Here is a 15719-nt window from a genome sequence, read left to right as displayed (position 1 = left end):
AATAAAGAATTAACAGGATTGACTTTCCTCGTGTTAATATATTATAACAATGTTCTACTACCCTAAGCATGATAAATACTTACCGGCTGCAAAGAAAGGAACAGATGGAAAGAAGAAAGAACGAATTAATATACAAAAGAGAAAAACAATAAAACAAAAACAAAGTAAGTTTATAATGTCAGTTTATTTTAATTTAAACAAACAGTTTTCCTTGGCTTTTTTACTGGTTTGATTAGCTAGTATCCTCAACAGTTGATAACATCAATGCATTTTCTGGTGGTTTATGTGAAGATGGATTATATTGAATTTGCCAATTAGCATTTAAGAATTGAAGATATGAGTTTGTGACGTGATGACCAGAATGAGTTAAAAAGCACAGGAGCTTTAACAGGGAATGTTGAACGGCCAGCTGGGACAAGGTTCCATTTTGTTTGGTTGCGAAGATTCATTGTAGCTGAACGAAGGGAGCAGTCAAAGAACCAGGCTGGGTTAAGTTACAAGGATAAGGTGGAGCAGGATATTGCGAAATTTGTAAATAGTAAACGAAAGTTCACAATCAATATACGATATGAGACGAGCAATCAGTGAAGTGCTGTTAAACTAGAGATCTGAATTGCTACTTTTTGTGCTACTGCTGCATTGTTCTGAGCATTCTGCAAGACCTGTAATAGCACGGGGCATTACAACAGGGAGTGACAATAACCCAGCGTAGATGATATGACTCCATGGGCAATAGTTGAGCAGAATACGAATAAATGAAACGAAGTGTACCGTTTGTTGTGCTGCTAAAAACAATGCTTGCCATGAAAGGTGAAGCCAATGCTTCTTGCTGCTGAAGTCGGTGCTATGATCAGAACTTGGGTCCTGCTTTGGGACCCCACACAAACCTTGACTCGTATGTATTTAACTCGACTTCAGCCCTGACTAATTAGAGTATGAAAGAACTTGGTGTACTTAGATATATATTACTTAGAAAATTGAACGGAAAAAGTTGATGCAACTCACATTCCCTGGGGAATTTTCATCGCTGCAGGTAGGGATGAAGAATAAGGAAGAAAATGTTTTATACACTTTATTTCAAATACGATACAGGTATAATGGGCTAAACCCAGACTATTCTTTCCCGTAACAATGTTCCTCCAAACAAGTACATTCTGTACTGTAATGGAGAAACTTGTAATGTAGTCTAGGTCAAAATTTCGTCTTATATATTAAAGAGGAACATAATCTAAGCATTCAAGTGAATTTTGCATTAATAACCATGTCCCGTTTTGAGATATTGACAGCTGAAGTTGCCACCTTTCGTACCATGAGTGAACTTGCAGCAAACAGGTGTGACGTCATAGCTAAAAACTGACAAAACGTGTTTTGCTTTTCTTCATTTTTTAGTATATTGATTTGACCTTGGATTGGATTACTAGTTTGTCTAAAGGGGATGTGAAGTTCATAAAATACCAATACCTATATATGGTACATTCACATTATGGATGCATCCAATAGTGGGGTATAAAATTAGAGGTACATTTTAAAGGAAATCATAACATTATCTATTAGGTGGCAACTTCAACTGTCAATATCTCAAAAACGGTTCATAGGAATTGCATGCATATTTCACCAAGAACTTAGAAGCAAGTTCCATTTCTTTTTTCGCTTTTTCTATTCATTAACAATCCACTTTGTTAGCGTTTTCCTGGAAAATTCCTACTTCACACGTGCACATTATTGCGTCCACATTATGCTCCCTAATGGTATACACAATTCGATGGACGTGGCATAAGGACTGAACCTACAATATAAGACAATTTATGTTACCCATTATTTGAGTTATATATGTATTGGATTTACTAAATAATTTATCAGATCTCTATTACTATGGAAATTAATCTAATACATGAATATACACCTCACACTACTTTGTGTGTGGCTTATTCACTTACTAGTTTCGATCCATTTTGGTTTGTAGCGCGGATTGACTGAAAAATCAGAATTTGCAGTGGTAATATGTCATCATGAACGACTTAAAACATGTAGTATGAAGTAACTTATTGTGGAAAGTCGTTATTCGATGTCAATACAAGCCATTTTCAAGCTTTCGACATATTGTTCGGTTTCTACTAATGGTTTCGTAATACATTTGTTGCTCCCATCTCAATCAATCAATCAATCAGAAGACATTTACATAGCGCCAAAGTCAACAGAAATTGTTCAAAGGCGCTATTAGCCTTGGTCATAGGTAACTTGTTACACCTACACACCAAAGTGTGCACAATTCAATCAGATAACTAGGTCCAACACCCCCTTCTTTCTCGAAACTTACAAAATTGGGTTTCCTATATGATGACCAGGATGGCTACTTCTTCAGGTGGAACAACTTCGGTTTAAAAGACCTTAATTATGATGATAATAGGCGTAGTGTTCGATAAATTTACACTCAATCTTATGTTGGGAAACAGAGGAAGACATTGAAGGCCCGCGAAAAGTTGCCCTTGTCTCTTTAAGTTAGGACACGTTTACACAGCTGTTACCTGTTACAATACATATATCCAAGCATGTAATGAGCAGAGTATGATGGGATGTCTCGGCTGGTGTGCTGCAATGTTCAACAGTTCACAAAATTGGATCTAAATGTAAAGTACAAATGGAAAAGTATAAGTAAAATGGTATCGATTTGCAACTTAACTTCAATGTGCCCCATAAGATTTGTTCCGAAGGCCAAAAATATATATATATTCTTTGTATAAAACAAATAACACTTTATCACTTTAGCTGTTACAAATTGGGGGTGCTGTGTGCAACCTGTGACACCCGTTTAGGAAAACGCAGACGTGTTAGTCCTACATGAAATTTGAAGAATTAAGTTGCATACCTCACACTTATCAATCAGAGAGTCAATTTGTAAATACCCACATTGCCGAACACTGCATATTTAATGCAATTTTGAAACTTCGTAATAACCACCGGTACAGATTTGAAGAATATTTGCTAATATAAAGTTGAAAAGTCCACAACTCTTCTATTTCTATACTATGAGGACTGTTAATCGTTTTGAACTAGAACTTCACGATGTATTACCAGAATGGCCCTATAGGTATATTAACAAAAAATAGAAATCGTATATCTATCACTTAGACAAAACCTCACTTTCTCTTGCGAATATTGCTTATGCATGGGAATGTAACCACAAAGGTTACTTGTATCGTATGTATATCCCAATGAATTTCAACACTTGATTCACAAGAAGAAAAAAAACATGTTCAAACGTGTGGGTTTATTGCCTTTATCATTCTGCTACCTCATAACGATCTGCAGTTGTGCAATCTTTTATCCAGAACGGGGTACGTGGTTAAAATCAAATTTGGTAAAGATTTGCCCTAAAACAAGTAAAAATACTACGTTTTAACCAGTTTGATTGTAAAAATGTGATGAGTTGTTCAAACTTGCCTGTAAAGTTATATGTATACAGAAGTCGAGTTGTAGAATGTACGGACTCCTTAACAAATCTGGCGAATTTTATTCAGCTCAAATTGTTTAACGACAGATAACTCAATAAAAAAATGATGATAAATATGAAAATTGCATAGAAGTGTGGTATTTTTATTGAGCTTTTAGGGCAATAAACTGGGAAGGTCGAATATCAAATTTGGTAAACACACATTGACAAGGGCGGCGGAAGCACTTTGAATCTGGGGGGCACCAACGTCGAAGGGCACTTTGCAGAAATTCGATTGGACTGATGCAGCCTGATATTTAGTACCCTTTTAACTCTTATTGTATTATCTTATTTGCGTATACACATCACTCCATCAACGCCCTCCCCCCCCCCCCTCCCTCAAGGAAACAATGCATACTAGCACTGCAGTATCTAATGTGCAAATTGGGAAACAAGGGAAAAAAACAAAATGAGGTGAAATCATTATAAAGTCCAAGTGCCTGCACACGCGATCGATACATGCATGAAAGCAAATGAAATATGTCAAAATACTGAAAGAAAAGTAATTTTCTATGTGTTTTTCAATGGTTAAACTGATATTATTATGATCATTATTATTGTAACGACTTTCCCAATAATTATAACCGATTTGGAAGGGTTATAAAACGGCAAATGATTGTATGTTATTGGAATGCGATGTAATAACCAACGCATGCCTATATGATGTGCACATTAACATGTTGAACGCGCGAAGCGCGCGAAAAATTTTGGTAATATTTTTCGTCGTTAGAGCCCCCCAAATCAAAATGGGCTCCTACGCCTGTGGTAGTAAACATTTAAAACTTCCCGAAAAATTTCATTTGACGTGGGTTTCGCTTTGGGTTTCGCTTTTTTATTTAGAAATTTTTATGTAGAAAAAGGGCACATTTTTAATCTGAGGAAAAGTGGAGGGGGGCACGTGCCCCCTGTGCCCCCCGGTTCCGCCGCCCTTGCACATTGAGACTTTAAGCGTGTATGGTTTGAAGTTGTGTGCCGTGTGCTACGACGTTAACAGACAAGCGCTTTATGATACTGCCTGGGTACAAAGTGCGAAGTATATATATACAGGGGCGTATCCAGGATTTTCTAACCCGAATTACTATCTAAGCGGAGCGCCACCATCGGTTGGCGCGCAGCGTACAAGAAAATTTCTGGTTTTGATACCCCCTAGATCACCGGAAATGGCACTTCTCGGGCTTGAAAATGACCAACCAGATGTACACTTTTGCCTGAGAACCAAGTATTTCCCAATAGTTTTTTCCCCATCCATAACCTTTTTGAAGATTTTCACCAGTTACACATGCATCATGTTCGACCTGATCGCATGTCCTGTGGATCATTGCTTTTGTAGGTGATTCTACGTCGCGGCCCACAATACCCGACAGCCCCACATTTTAAGGTTTTCAGCCCATTATTTGTTCCGAATTTGAAAATTCACATTTCTCGTGAATAAATTCACTTAAAAACATACCCATAATGTTGCAAAAAATGTCAACTATGGACAACCAATATAGAAAAACCTCCTTCAACCCTAACAGACCGGTCAAAATTACACCATTAGTGGGAAGTATGATTAAGAATGTTGGTCAGGTAATTTTCGAAAATAATTTATTGGTGTACAAATATTAAACCTTCTTATAACGGCTATTATTAAACTTGGTTGAAGGAAATGAAAAAATAGCAGATATTTCCGAAACCGAACACAACACACATAGGCGTAGGATGCGGGGGGGGGGGGGGGCTACTGAAAGAAAAATAAATTGCAATGATGTAGCTAAAGGAAATGAATCTCCTTGATAATTAAAATAAAGTTCTATAAGCTTGGTCGACTTATTCGCCATTACTAATGTAAAAGAGAATTTGACATAATTTGACCTCCATGCTTTTACTACATCTACATAAGACATTTCGTTGTTTACATTAGCATCCCGCGGTATACTGCGCAATTTCCACGGACCGTACGGTACACGATGGCATGCGATAATAACCGATGCTTGCTTATATGATATTGACTTTAACATGTTGAATGCTCGCGGAGCGCGCGAAAAATTTAGGTCATATTTTTCGGGCAAGCCGTTACAGCCCCCCAAATCAAATTGGGTTCCTATGACTACACACATCGACAATTTTGAGGCTGTTCAACCTGGAACCGCCATTTTCATGCTCACTGATATGATGTCATATCTGCTGTTTGCTTTACAAATTCGAACAGGTGCGTAGCCAATAATTTGCCAAGGGACGGGCGAAGCCTGTAGGCAAACTATCTAAGCGTAGCGCCACCACGAGTTAGCGCGAAGCGTACAAGAAAATTTTGGCCGAAACTGCCTCCTAGATCGCTGGAAATGGCACTTCACCGGACCATGGGTTGGCGCGAAGCGTACAAGAAAATTTTGGCCGAAAATGCCTCCCAGATCGCTGGAAATGACACTTCCCATGCCTTCTGAGTTGCATCTAAGCATTCTCTATTTAAAAATTACTAGCGATATCATAAAAAATATATACTCGGGGGGGAGGGGGGGCGTTCGCCCCCTTCCCGAAATGCGTCATGTTCCCCGACGACTCGGTCGAGTTCGAGACCATCCACAGTTGGTTTCATAGCACAATTGTTTAAGGCGTCCATACACACACACGCATTATGATAGACCATATAGATACATTAGTGAGAGAGGAAAAATGGAAACGTCAACAATCGAGTTAGGGTAGGGTGAGGCGCACGCCCCTTCTGAAATCCTCGATCTGTCACTGGCTACCCGGCCATGTGTATACAATAGGGATCAGCGCTGTAATTGTCACTGTTCCCCTTTCTCTTCCCTTGGCGTTTTTTTTCTTTTACTCCCTCCTTTTCTCCTTGTTTCTCTCTTTCTTCTTTTTCTTTTCCCTTCCTTCCTCTCCTCCTCCTCTTTTTCCCCCTCTTTTTCCCTTTTTTCTTCTCTTTTTTTTTCTCTCCTCTTTCTCTTACCCGGGGGGCGCGCGCCCCCAACGCCCCCCTGGATACGCGCCTGATATATATATATATATATATATATATATATATATATATATATATATATATATATATATATATATATATATATATATATATATATATATATATATATCCCTTCAAAATGTCATTACACACAGGACGAAATGGCAGTTTGAATGAATGTTTTATTAACGTTTTTTAATGCGTTTTAACATAACATATCAAAGAAAATGAGATCAGTAAAATTCAAGGCTCATATACTTGAGTTTTGTCATAGTGATGCCCTCACATTGGTCATATATATCTACATTTTAAGATGAGATCTACTCCGTATAGTTAGCTATGTATTCGCATTGTATTACAACAACTGTGTATACAGGAAGCACTGTGTGTCTGTACATCACAATATTCCTATATATAACTGAGTACAGCCTATAACTGCTTTACATAGTGAATCGTAAATCCAAAAATAGTGATAAGAATAAAGAAATTACACTATGCTATACAGTCTATATCACAAACGTTTCTAATCTAAGTCCTGTAGTTATGACACTGATATTCAGTAATTACAATATACTTTCTACAGAATGTGTAACCAAAATCATACTGACATTAAAGTAAGCGATGAGGAAACAATCGGTATAAAAATGGCGCCGGGAAAGTTTAATAATGAAAGGAACTGCTTGTGACGTATAAATAAAATGCGCGGGTGAAAGGTCATATATAAGATCACTCCAATAATGTCAGCAGGTGTCCCTCCACAAAACTTGACACGGCTTACTGCATTAGAAGACTAAGTTTCAAACTTCAACTCAAGAGTTCGGAATAAGATATGAAGTGTGAAGAGGTTTTCAAGAAGCAGTGTAAAAGAAAGCTACCCTGTCACCCCCCCCCCCCACCTTATCGGAAAAGCTTTTTAAGTGTTAACCGATGTTGTAGTGTTATGCATAGAGGGGAAGCCACCATGGGCCTCAATCCTTGGGGGGAGGTGGCAGTGGGATAGGAGGACATATTTTCCCCCACTTTTTTTTATATAGGGGGACACAATATAAAATGTCCCCCTCCAAATAGTGCACATTTTGAAACCACCCACGTATTTTGGGTCATAATTTATATTAATAATAACTCTTACATTCCTTCCTCTGTAAAATTCTTAAAGATCGCGAATTCAGTCAGTCGACAGGAATTTTGTGACTTCTGTACATGTTTGATGGATTTGAAACGCTTGCGCTGTCCAAAATGGCTCATTTGGCTATGCCACAAGCACGCGATTTGTATTCTATTTAGCACAAACAATATGCATACACAGTGTCTGAGTGATAGGCTAACAACACGTTCGTATACTTATTCTGTTGTATAGCTATAGCAGTGAGAGAAAATGGTAAGTCTGAACTTTTTATTTTATTGTTAGGCTTACTTGGGTGATAGAACTTAGATGTAGTATGTGCATTGAGCCTGCTGGCGAACGGGGTGCAAATGTGTTGGGATAGCCCGACCCGACCGTCTGCATTGCTATTGGTAACTATGTCAGAAACACTGACCAACGGGGACGTGTTCAGCTTCCATTGTCACGGTTGATGACCAAGATGGAACTTTTCTTGTATTCTCTACCAAATACCACAGGCTTCTTCTACTCAATGTGGTACACCTTCAAGCCGTACATTAAGCAGGTACCGACAGATCTGTACCCACTGGTCCCCACGATTTGCCTCGAAAGTATCTAACTAAAAAAACAGTGTATTTTCGTAAACGGCGTCTGGTCATTTCCACAAAGTTACAACATCCAAACCCGAAGTTTTTATTGGCACTGAATTTCGACAATTGCGAAATACGACGGGGAAAAGATATCATACCGATGATTCACAGCCCTCTAATAGCAACGTTGTATGTACCAAGTTCATCACACACATTTGTGCATTGGCATGTATGCAGCCTAGAAACGTACATAGCAACTCCAAAAAGTCAATAGAGATTTGGTCGAGACTTCTGATTGTTATCTACGGATGCCCTTAAGCTAATTTCCAATTGCCAACAGCCTCTTCTGTGGAGGCGTAACGCAAATATTATGTAATAAGCTGGTCGGTGGGAGAAACGGTAGATCATTATACAAGGTTTCACAATTTGACCCCTGGTGACTCCAAATAACCGTTGACTTCCACAAAACACAATAGCTATGTTGTACGTAACGTGTCAAAACTATATATTAATATTAGCAAATTAACAAATATTAGGTTAGTTCAAGCTTCCGGTCTTGAGATATCGCGTTTACAAGATTTTCACAATTTGACAACTGGTGACCCCTTATAACGTTTGACCTCCACTAAAAACAATCGACTCATTTGACTGAATGTGGTACTCCTACACACCAAAAATGAGATTGGTCCAAGCTTCTCTTCTTGAGATATCGTGTTTACAATCAAGGTGCAAACACATACACTTACACCCATCTGCCTTCATGACTCAAAGGTTACGATTACCATCGAAACCATAAAGGGTACGAAACAGTTTTTAAAAGATTACGTGGAAAAATAAAAACTATGTATCGGGTTGTTTCAAGTCGGTGGATAACAACATAAGGATCCCGCATATAACATGAGCCAGAAACACAGCAAGAAAGAAATTATATTCTTTCAAACGTATTCCAATTCCACTTGTTTCAAAGATTGATTCCTAATACATGCAAAACATAAACTCGTAATATTTTCATATTTTCATACCTTCATACCTTAAAGAAGTAGAATTTTACATTCCTTTTTGAAGTTGCTTATCAAAGTTTTGTTTGCAACGTGCTTTGGTAAGCCTCTTATCTTTCATCTGTCTTATAATATTGGCTATTTCGTTCGGTTTTGAATCTATACAGGGGCGTAGGAACCGGGGGGGGCTGGGGGCGCTGGCCCCCCAGTGAAAAATATGGGGGCGGAATTATCATTCCGCCCCCCGCTTCGCAAGTCAGAAAACCCCTTTTTCATTTCCAAATGAGAAAAAAAATCTCATTTGGAGCACCAAATTGCATCTAAGGCCAGGTGAAAATGCAAAATTATTTACAAAATGGAGTGGGTGTTGAAGTGTGCTATATTGCACCAAATTGCATCTGAGGCCACTCAAAAGTACCTTCTTACGCCACTGATCTATAGGGCATTGTGTTACTCTTTGGAAAGTTGCCAATTTACAGCAATATTCTTCCTGACTTTGAAAGAACAAAAAGGTCATATAATATCTCTCTGGCTTGAGGTTTTATCACAGGAGTATATATGGGCAGACGCAAGTTTTTATCTGCTACATTCAAACTTTTTCGAGTAAATGCGTCCCTGTAACGCAAGTTTTAAAAGCCTAGTAAAATTCTTGTTCGTGACTGGTTCATGCGATATCAGATTACGATATTACGAGTATTTTTTTCCTTTCTATCTCCTTTCACCTCATTTTTGTTTGAGTTGTAACACTGATAATGGTTTTTAGACCAGTTGTAAAAGTTGACGCTTAAATTTTTTCATTTAGGAGCCAATGGCTACTAATGTTCGCTTCTGTACAGCAATGGTTATTAATGTTTTATAACTGGGTGGGATAAGCCGGATTGAACATTAGTTTGTGGTTATTTGGGCCGGACAAGAAAATGGGCGTATATAATATCATTTATCTACAAAATAATACATGAAAAATGCCAAATGAACTAAAAGTATCTAATTTTTAAATGGCCAAGTACATTTTGATCTCTGATAGCAAATAGCATAAAGTACGAACACATTTTACAAATGTTACAATGTGATTTGATCCTATACAACACGTCTACCAGCCTAGATCAGTATATTGCATATGTGACCCGAAAGTTTTTTTTATTATTCAATAATTCCCCAGTATTATCTGTAAGACTAATGCCATATGAGATACATACAAATTTACTTAATGTATTTCTGATTTTAAAAGAATATTTACATTGCGTAGCTGACATAAATAGGCCCGTTGTTATGATCATTGAGACAACAGTTTGATAGGTCTTGCTTTCTTAGCATTTCTTTATCGTATATGAAATAATTTGCAAGTCAATTAAACGAATGATCCGGCAAAAATTAACCTTTGTGAAGAATTTACTTAGGTCTAAGCTTTAACGTAAAATATCCGAGGACTAGGCTGACTTAACTGTACACACATCCTATACTATAGTACAGTACTGTGTTCATCGTATAACCTGTCCTAGAAACAAGTCTTAATACCAGAGGAAATTGCATTCTCTCGAGTAGAGAATACATCTTTAGAAAGCAGTGGCGGAGATTTCTTGTCAGAAGTGGGGGGGGGGGGGGGTTGCAGGACATTGATGAAATAAAAAGTCATAACTGCTGGCTCACTATCTAAGTGGAGCACCATAAGCACCATAAGTTGGCACGAAGTGCACAAGAATTTTTTGGCAAATATTGCCTCCCAGATTGCAGTAAATGGCACTGCCCAGGCCTTGAAAAGCTGCATTTAACCAGGGGCGTATGCAGGATTTTCTAACCCGGTAGGCGCGTATTACTATCTAAGCGGAGCGCCACCATTGGTTGGCGCGCAGCGTACAAGCAAATTTCTGGTTTTGGTACCCCCAGATCACCGGAAATGGCACTTCTCGGGCTTGAAACAGACCAACCATATGTACACTTTTGCCTGAGAACCAAGTTTTTTCCAAATATTTTTTTACTCATCTATAACCTTTTACACTGTAAAAAACACCTGGGTCATTTTGTGTGACCCATCTGCTGAGTCAGCCATACTGTACCCAGAAATGGGTCGTATTGGTTGAGTTATTACGCAAGATTGTTTGAAATTGTGAAATAGCTCGATGAAAGTTTGACTTTTTGCACTGGGTCATTCTCAAAGACTTCTCTCATTGGATAAGTTATGTCATGTGACCACTATCAGCGTTTTTGCATGACGCCTTTCGTAGACAACAGCTGAACACCGTCACACAAATCTACAAACCATACGTAAATTCAGGACCAAGAAGGCAGTCTTAGTTGAATCAAAAACTTTGATGGGCTCTGAAAATGGACACGTTTGTTAGTTCCATCCTTGATGACTGGGGTTTGCCAATGTAAATACCAATATTCAAAGGTAAATATACGCCAAAGTATGCTGACTAGTTCAGGCCACAGGCGCTCGCAACGTTAATTAGTTAAATACTATATTATAGTATGCCATTGTAGATATGATGATAGGCTAGGCCTAAGTAACATGTTATTAGTGCTGCGAGCGCCGTGGTTCAGACAAGCCCATAAATACCCTGATACAGTGATAGTGATACTGATACATAGATAGCTGTAATGTTAGACCTAACGTTTGGTCTTTGATAAAGCATAGGCCTAACCTCACTACGTAAGTTTAACTAAATATAACGTTAGAGGCTAAGACTAGTATAATGTTACTTGTTAATAGTTATCTTGCTGAACAGAGAGTTAACAGTGTGCTGTTAAATGTAGTAAAACAGTAGTATAATCAGACTTTTTAGTGGGGGTGGGGGAGAGCTGAAGGGTAGCAAGGAGTCTGTGCAATGGGAGGGGGACAAGATATGGGGAAGGGGTGTAAGGGGAGGGATAAAATTCCTGTATTTAAGGGTGGACAAGATGTAAAATGGTTCATCATTTCTATCTTACTAATTTACTTGTATGTCGATTTGGGTGGATGGGGGTGACCAATTGGGGGCTTTTCCCCTACTGGTTATGCCACTGCAGTAAAATATGATATACTCCAACAAACAGTCTTTGCCAAGACTATAGTCGGTGTAATTGAACAATTGAAGTTAACTATATATGTCCTATTTTTATCTGTGGACTATAGGTAGCATGGTACCCAAAAGCCCATGGGAAACATCCTGCTACAGGCTATGCAACAGACTATCTTGAGGAAAGATTGCCCGAAAACGATCCCATGCCTTTAAGAAACAAGAAGCAACACCGAAAGAAGTAAAGAAGCCTACACCTGTAAAGTTCAACATAAAAACAGATCCAAAAGGTACTAATACCATTATCTTGAACAGTCTACATACAATATACTCAGTAAGGGATATAGGTCAATTTCTTTTAACTGTGTAGGCTAAGTAACTGATATTCCTACATCCTCAGTCATTCCTACTGGTATGTAATTAAATCGCATAAAATGTCATGATGATTTTTCACTTATAACAGTCAGGTGCCAAGTTAAGTTGCTTGAACCTTAAACTTAGTATGTAGGTAGCCCTCTGTGAGTAGATGATCCCTCTATTTTTTCATGGAGGTCCAAGATCATTTGAGGTCAACAGAATCTTAAATCTGCTATGGTAATGATTCAAGTGAAAAGGATTTGCTAATTATTTAAATTAGTGACAACAGAATTAAGTGTACATTGAAAGCAGCAATTTATTTTCTTTCTTCCAAAGGTTGGGACCAATCTTCCTCAATTCATGGAAGATGAGCTTAAGCAAGATAGAACCCGAAAGCAGCCATCGTCCTTGCATTTGGTGATAGAAGGTATCCGACTCAGTCATTTGTGATCATCGAAGGGGTTGCTCTGCCAGCAACATATTTGATTGCAGCTTTTGATATTTCTTTCAAATCATTGTACTTGTTTGACATAGCCTACCCCTGCCAGTGTCAAACAACCTGGGAATTTATACACAAATTCCTCATTAAGGTTAGTGAAGGGAAAGGAAAGGTTTCGACATCCCCTTCAGTAAGAAGCCTACATGCTTTTTTAAGTAGTCAGTAAGAGAAAAAAAAGGTATGTAAACAACTTTGTCAAAAGTAGTGTTTAATATGATTTATTTGGTTTTTTATACATTGTAACCTTTTATCGTATAATTTTCTCAAAACACATATAAGGGATATGAACATATCTCCTGTAAACCTTGGGCAGTGCAACATTAGGTTAACACTTAGTTCATGGTCATTAACATGATGGGATGATTACATGAGGTTTTTTAATTTACATAATGTGACAAAGTTGTTTGCTATTTATGTTTGCATGTTATATTACCTTGAACAAGTTTTAAGTTTCATTGGTATTTGTTATTGTTAAGTTTAGAGTGACTAAAGAAGCAGAACTGCCTCACAAACAATGGGGCAAAACTAGTGTTCCACCATACATCATACATGCACAACTAGCCAAAAGCATGACTGATGTACATTTTTTGCCTAAGCAACTGAAAATTTAATACATATTGTAACATATTGGTGGTGCAAAAATATTTATTCACAGTGTTTCCATTTATTGATGACTTTTCAGTGATTATAAGTCTTGTACTGTATGTTATAAACAGCTTTTCCTCATTCAAATCTAATGCTGTTTTGGTACAAGAACTACTGAGGAAATTATCACCTTTGGGATATGCTTGCAAGATTTTATTAATTGGCAGCTGGCCATAGGGTTTGTCTTGCCCCACCAACCCACTGCAAAATATGTTTGATATTGTCTTTGACTTTTGACCATGACAAAGCCCCCACCAAACATTGAGCTTTCCAAAATATTTGATTTCTTACAGCCACCATTGATGTACTACATGTCTTCTTTGTATACCTAACATTTTATACAATTGATAACTATGGAATGTTGTTTATTTATATTCTTTAAAAACAATTAGAAATGCTAGCTAATAATCAAATTACTACAGTGACTAAGGATACAAGTAGAGAGTGAGTGCATGCTCCAGTCTTGATTAACTTAATATTACAAACACTGCAGCAAACCGAGCTGTGTGATCAACAATTAAAGTCTTTCAAGTAGCGCAGAACATATTCCTCAGTGAACTAAAGTTTGTGCACATGAATAAATGATCAGTTGTGTTAGTTAAGTATGTCAGGATTTTAAGGAACATTGCTTAGTTTCCAATGATTCTCAATTGGTACATTAGCCTTAGCCTATGTTCTTGTGTTCATTGTTTGTTTAGTTTTATGGGTATCACATTACTCTGATTTTTACTGTTACTATGATGTTCTAGTTGGAATAAAACAAAATGAATATCGATAATTATATGTGAAATAGAAGAAATTGCATGCTTTATTGTAACACCACTTTGTGACTTGAGTAAATTAATTTATCATTAGGAATCAAAGTCTTATGTCATTTCTTTTATAGACTTCCTGCAACTGCAAATGTAAATTCAGCTTTGACCCATTTACGTGGTCAATTTTCTTGACCCAATCTGCTGGGCTGGTGGAGATTGCACTAACCACTGGGTCAAAAGCTGGGTCAAAGTAGCATATGGGTCAAAGTAGCGTATGGGTCAAAATAACCCAGTTTTAGGTCAGATGTCAAATGACACAGATCCTTGGTCAAATTGACCCAAACCTGGGCTGGTGGAGATTCCACTAAGTTGCTGGGTCAAATTTGGGTCAAAAAATGACCCAAGTGTTTTTACAGTGTAGAAGATTGTCACCAGTCACACATCATGTTCGACTTCATCACATATCCTGTGGATCATTGCTTTTGTAGGTGATTCTTCATCGCGGCCCACAATATCCGTCAGCCCCACTGTTCAGAATTTGAAAATTCTCAATTCTCGTCAATAAATTCACTTCAAAACATACCCATAATGTTGCACAAAATATCATCTATGGACAACCGATATAGAAAAACCTCCTTCAAACCCTAACAGACTGGTCAAAATTGCACGAGTATGATGAAGTATGACAGTGGCGGCGGAACCGGGGGGGGGGGGGCTTGGGGGGGGGGGGGGCTCAGCCCCCCCAATGAAATAGTTGAGGGGGCAAATGCATGATAAGCCCCCCCAATATTTACCAAGGCTCCGAAACGTGCATCTGCCCATTTTTCAATGCATACTTGTTGATCTGTCCGATGCACACGTATACTATATAGGTGTAATAATTTTAGTAATTGCTGGGGGACCCTGGTCCCTCGGACCGTCCCCTGGCTATAGACCACATTGTCACCCCAACCGCGTCTTCACGCCCCGTGAAAAGTGGAAGCAGTTAGTGTGAGTACCGGTAAGCGTAACACAACTTCGTCTTAGGCCAATGACTTGCCTCATTTCAGCCAGTTCTCCAACACAGTGGCGGCGGAACCGGGGGGGCTTGGGGGGGCTCAGCCCCCCCAATGAAAAAGTTGAGGGGGCAAATGCATGATAAGCCCCCCCAATATTTACCAAGGCTCCGAAACGTGCATCTGCCCATTTTTCAATGCATACTTGTCGATCTGTCCGATGCACACGTATACTATATAGGTGTAATAATTTTAGTAATTGCTGGGGTCCCTCGGCCCGTCCCCTGGCTATAGACCACATTGTCACCCCAACCGCGTCTTCACGCCCCGTGAAAAGTTGAAGCA

General features: G+C 38.5%; 2 long non-coding RNA genes across 2 annotated transcripts in view; one reads left to right on the top strand and one right to left on the bottom strand.

Annotated features, from left to right (window-relative positions):
• Positions 1-218: 218 nt before the first annotated feature.
• LOC139971997 (uncharacterized) overlaps positions 219-15719 on the bottom strand; it is a 31628-nt gene continuing 16127 nt past the window's right edge. The window contains exons 2-4 of the long non-coding RNA XR_011794568.1: positions 2526-2621; positions 1938-1973; positions 219-1027 (exon numbers count right to left, since the gene is read on the bottom strand). This is a non-coding gene — a long non-coding RNA (uncharacterized lncRNA). The remainder of the gene's footprint in view (positions 1028-1937; positions 1974-2525; positions 2622-15719) is intronic.
• On the top strand, positions 11128-14802 carry LOC139971971 (uncharacterized). Its single transcript, XR_011794544.1, has 3 exons — positions 11128-11516; positions 12240-12413; positions 12817-14802. It is a non-coding gene; the product is annotated as an uncharacterized lncRNA (long non-coding RNA).

This window comes from Apostichopus japonicus, chromosome 8 (assembly GCF_037975245.1).
Source record: "Apostichopus japonicus isolate 1M-3 chromosome 8, ASM3797524v1, whole genome shotgun sequence".
Taxonomy (NCBI): domain Eukaryota; kingdom Metazoa; phylum Echinodermata; class Holothuroidea; order Aspidochirotida; family Stichopodidae; genus Apostichopus; species Apostichopus japonicus.
The sequence above is the reverse complement of the archived record's forward strand: the minus strand, read 5'-3'. Positions and strand labels throughout refer to the sequence as shown.